The sequence below is a fragment of the Psittacula echo genome (genome assembly GCF_963264785.1).
Source record: "Psittacula echo genome assembly, chromosome: 2".
NCBI classification, from domain to species: domain Eukaryota; kingdom Metazoa; phylum Chordata; class Aves; order Psittaciformes; family Psittacidae; genus Psittacula; species Psittacula echo.
In genome coordinates, this window is record NC_137737.1 from 134899358 (window position 1) to 134905357 (window position 6000).

Here is a 6000-nt window from a genome sequence, read left to right on the forward strand (position 1 = left end):
GGGAGGTTATGAGTGCTCCATCCTTGGCAGTGTTCAAGGCCAGGTTGGATGAGGCCTTGGGTGGCATGGTTTAGTGTGAGGTGTTCCTGCTCATGGCAGGGGGGTTGGAACTAGATGATCTGAAGGTCCTTTCCAACCCTAACTATTCTATATGATCCATGATGAGATAGATTTCATGTTTTAGTGAAACTTGTAGCAAAAGACTTTGTAATTTGAAAGAAGGTACGTATCCATAATATACTAAGGATGTACTACCTTGTGTCAAGTTTGAGATTTCAAATTAAGAAAGCAAGCCAGTGATGTTTCGGGGGGGAAAAAATAAGCTAGAGGGGCACATACCCTAAGACAGCTGAAATTTGACAAAGGCAGTATGTATCATTCCATTATTAGTGCTAACAAAGGGTGGTGAGAGCACGCAAAAAGCTCCAGTCAAGCATTGGTTTAGAATTTATGGTCAGACACACTAAATGGTTATGTAACACAGACAATTCAAGGAAAAAATTCTGCCACAGTAAAATGTGGAATTTTTTATTTTCACTGTAATTGTTATTACTATCTCAGGCTTTACAAATTAAAGGTTTGGCTTTTAACGCAGTCAGGCAATTACAGGCTTTTTCATAAATTTCACTGGGTTCTACTTTCATCTGTAGGCACCCAAGTACCTTCAAAAATTTTAAAGATCTACATCACATGTAGCTCCTTCATTGATGGATTTCTCATTTTCCAAACAACCTGTCACTTCTTGCACATGTCAGTAAAAGGCCTGCTCCTTTCCTGTAAGACAAATAAACCGTCAAATTACTTCCATTCTATGAGGTCATTTAAATGAAGTTTTTATGGGTCTGCTTATAACCCATTTCTACTCCACATACATTTAACAATTTTGTTTGGTTTTGGTTTTTGTTCTTTTGTTACGTTTGGGGTTTTTGATTGATGCAAACAGCTCTACTTTCATTAATCATACAGACTTCAGCTGAAATCCTTCTGGAAGACGTTGTCAACACAGAGACTTCAGTTCAAATGCTGAGCTATGTATAGGTAGACCTGATCCCTATGTCTCAAAAAACCCCAGTGTCCTTCAGGACAAATGCAACCCACAGCCTGCTAATGGCAACAACAGCATCTGCCTTGTACCTCTAGGGAGCTTTCTCCATCTGAAAGTACGGCTTTCACTCAACAATGGGCATATACTTCAGCAGCAACTTCAAAAAATCAGAACTAGGGAAAAGTCCTGAGATGGGCAAGGACTACCTGAATAGTCAATTCCATGGCTAACTGTTGACAACCACATGCTCCTAAATACAAGCTCACTGACATTGGGATTTCTAGCAAGGTTCTTATACTTTAACTGAGATCTTACAACACTCTTGGAAACAATGGTAATTTTTTTCTCTTCCTTGCCAATAAGGAAACTGCCTAGTGAAAAAAAAGCAGGTATATCCATGCAGGCATACAAAATGTATCTTAAGACAGTTCACATCCAAATAGCTTAAATGTTTAATTCATGCTAATATGCTGCCGAATTCCCAAATTACTAAAAATTCAATGTCTACACAAAATTCAACACTGGAATACAAGAGTGGCTGGTTTACCCTATATTAACAACAAAACATTTATTCTAGTCAATTCAGAAATGCAGACTATCACTAACCAAGTTTCTTCCGAAGTATGACTGGAAAGCTCATACTACTACCCTTATATACTAACAAGAGCAGTATACTTGCAATACCTTTTTCAACACTCTCCAGGATCACACAGCAAATTCTCCAGCTTTTGCCTCTTTTAATAACAGGACTATTTTCCCTTTAGCTTCCTACTTAACCATCCATACTCTGTGCTTAAGACACCAGTAATGATAGCTAAGTGATACACTTTATGTTATTTTAATTCAATATCCTGCCTAATAAGGGTTTCTAATTTACCCATCCCCTTTTGCAGCTGAATAGAATCAGAAAACTCAGGTTTTTTATATGTATGATAAACTAGCATATGCAGAGGACAGACTTTAAGAGCAGGCCTCACAGTCAGTTACTCTTTATTTCTAACAACACAACTATATATAACTGAATCCTACAGACACAGATCCTCCAGCCCCAAAACAATCTCTTAACACACATGCAACCCATCTTGGCTTGCACCAGTTTTTACTATCCATCTTTCCCTCTATCCAAATTACTTGCAATTTTGCCATGTCATGAGCAATTTTAGAGTTCATTCGTCCACTGATTACATTCTGCAGGGATTCTCCTTTACTTACGAACATAGCCATGTGAAAATGTATATATTATCAAAATTTGCCCCCGTGGAAACTCAAGTGACAGGAAGAGAAAAGAAGTTGGGAAAGTCAAGAGTTGTAACTTCCTTATCTGCAGGCAGGCTTTGAAACAAGTAAAGCTTTCACCTTGAGGACATGTCAAAAGTAAGATCAAGGAAGGGCAATTTCTGTCTTATATTAGTTTAACTTTTTTTTTTTTTTTCCCAAGGATCAGAAGTTTAAAACTGTCTCAAATTGTGGCCAACACAGCAGTCATCCGGACATACTTCTCCAGGATAGGAATCCTACTTCTGGAAGAACTACACCCTTATGGCCTCAAAGGCAGCCTAGTATTTAGCCTGATTTGATATGTTTATACCCAAGAATGTTTTCCCATACCTGATGTGTGAAATGCAAGGCATTAATTTCTTTTCTCTAAGCATACAAAGTCTTTGAGGATTACTTCCTCTTACAGGTTAAGGTGGCACTCCTGGATATCCTTCACATTCATTATTCATTTTTACTCATTTCTCCCCAACAACACAGATCAGGAATGTTAACACAAACTGCATTAAGCTCATCAGTGGACACTGAGGCATGGGCAACACTGAAACCAGACTTTCATAAAGCCAGAAATTTATCGACTGCTCTTTTTTATTTTCAGAAGACAGATATGGAATTCACACAGACTACTAAAGCTATGTACTGTGATTTCATGGTAGAAAGCTTCTATATGATTCCACTCTGATTTTAAATTTGGAATTTCTGGAAAACAAAGAAAAAAAAACACTTTTCCTTTTTATGGCACTTGCCATTGTAAGATGCCAAATACCAACTGGGGAAATCATGTACAAAAGTAACAGAGCCGAACTGTACAATCTATCTTTTGACAGTTTTACCAATTTGGGAGGCAAGTCAGAAGAAAAAGGTTTCCTATCAAATGGGTTGTCAAAACCTCCATGACTGTTTTACAACTTCAGTTAATAAAAAAATGTACTTACTGGCTTTTCAAGTACAATTGGATGATCAGGAAGAAAATCTGGCTTCTTCTGAGAGAGAGAAACACTTGAAAGTTTCAGAAGGAAATCCCTGCTGTATTTGATCCTTCCTGTCAATATACAAAATTACAATGTTTGATGTTGTTCAAGGCATTAAGGTTCGGAATTCAGAGAACTGATTTATTTCTTCTACAAAGGCAGAAATGCTGCACATAGAATACAAAAATCAGCAGTAAACCCAACAGCAATTTAAGTCTGACCTTGCCTTAGGATAATTTGTAGGAAATTACAGAGAATTTCACTTTATCAAATTGACTTATTTGAAAACTTAGGGCTTTCTTTTGTTTTTCCCTTGTTTAAAAACATATGATGAAGACGACTTTGATGAGGCCTTCAATATAGTCCCCCACAACACCCTTCTCTCTAAACTGAGAGATATTGATTTGATAGATTGTTTGGTGGATGAGGAATTGGTCAGATGGTCACATCCAGAGGGTAGTGGTCAATGGCTCAATGTCCAGAAGCATATCAGTGATGAGTGGTGTTCCTCAGGGGCCTGTACCAAGACCAGTACTGTTTAATATCTTCATCAATAACACAGACAGTAGAATAGAGTGCATCCTCAGCAGGTTTGCAGAGAACGCTAAGCTCAAGTGGTACAGCTGACATGCCTGAGGGATGAGATGCCACCCAGAAGGACCTGTACAAGCTTGAGAATTAGGTCCACGTGAACCTTGTGAGGTTTAGCATGGCCAAGTGCAAGGTCATGCATATGGGTTGGGGCAAACCCCTGGTATCAATACAGGCTGGGAGACGAAGGGACTGAGAACAACCCTGCCAAGGACTTGGGGTTACTGGTGGATGAAAAACTGGACATGAGACAGCAATGTGCACCCATAGCCCAGAAAGCCAAATATATTCTGGGCTGCATTAAAAAGAAGCAGCATGACCAGCAGGTCAAAGGAGGTGATTCTGCCCCTCTTCATGAGATCCCACCTGGAGGTACTGTGTCCAGCTCTGCAGCGTCAGCACTGGAGCAGGAACATTCAAGGTCAGGTTGGACAGGGCCCTGAGCAACCTGATCTAGTTGAAGATGTCCCTGCTCATTGCAATGAGGTTAGACTAGATGACCTGTAAAGGTCCCTTCCAACTCAGAAGTATTGTATGATTCTGAAAGAAAGCAAGGAAGTGATTGAGATAGCAGTAACAAGCACTTAAGAACTGCAGAGACAGATAACTGAACAGATACACAATGGAAATTCTTATCTAGAATTTAAGGTACAACTGGAGATAAAAATGGAGTTCCAGTGGAAATCTTACAATGCAATGGAAGTATTTGTAGACAGCAGCTGAACAGCAGGACCTCTGAAGTTGTGCTACAACTTTCCTTAAGGAAAGAATAATGACAATCTACAAACAAAAGGCCTCTGAAAGCAAGTGTTGAAAAAAGTTTAACATTACGGACAAATGAGCAGTCGTCTCAGCAAGGCATCACAGAGCAGTTAACCACTAAAAAAGACTCAATGTGATGACTTATAAATGAGACTAGGATCTGATGAGAAGTCATGTAAGATCTTGTAAAACACAACAGTCTCAACATACCACAAAGCAGAATCAGTAAAAGATTAGAAACAGATAGTAGAACTTGACAAGCCTGACACCAAACTAGGCCTGAAGAACAGTATTCTATTTACTAAGATTAAAAATAGAAGAAACAAACCTGAGCCTGAAAGGGGTTACATGGAAGACTTAACTTTCAAATTAATCACACGACAGTGTAAAATTAGTGCTCAAGAACCTGGGTGATGGCAACCTCAGACTGAGGAAAAATACGAAAGACTCAAAAAACCAGAATTATTTCAATTCTTGAGTACTAAGAGCAACTGAACAAACCAAGTCTCCAGAGATTACTTAAGGATTAGAGATTGCAGATGGAGATTTGAGATACCTGATTACAGGAAGATATGAACAGAAGAAACTGTCTCAATGAACTGATGACCTAATGTGGATCACTGTCACAGCTCCTGTGACATATTTAAGAATGAAGAATTAGGCAGGAAGCAGTGCAGAGGAGGACCATGAGGATACATCGGGGATCTGGGATTATTTCTTAATAAAAAAAGAGTAAAAGGTTGGCTTGTTTATATTATCAAACAATGACAAGAACACTGTTATGCTTTATGAGTACTGAGTGATAGGCAGTACAAAAACAAAAGCATAAGAACCAAAATTTAAGGATAGTGTTGACAGAAGAACGAACTGTCTAGAACTAATCATAAAAGAAATTAAGTGATTCCTAACCATCAGAAAATTAGTATTTCAGAAGCACTGTAGTAAGAGTAGGAAAACGAAGCCAAACTGCTAAATTCTTTAATTGGTTCCATGCAATAATCTTCATGGCATGATTGAGCCCTGCAACAGGCTAATGGATGCAACTCAAATCTGTACTACTCTACCCAGAAGTACTTTACACAAAAACAGGATTTTGTGTGAAGACTTTCTTTTTATGCTTGGGGTTTTTTATTTGGTTTTGTGGTCCCCCCAAAGAAACCCCAAAACAACAAAACAAAATGAAGGAAAAAAGACAGGTACACCCTTATAAGTGAGCAAATCTACTAGTGGAGGTTTCTCACCTCAGCTGTGGCCAATTTGTATGCTTTCTCTAGAGTGTTATATGAAAACCAGAAATGTTTCATGTAGCTCTCACTGTGATACAGAAGAAAGCCAAACTTTCTAAGCACTAGTTAA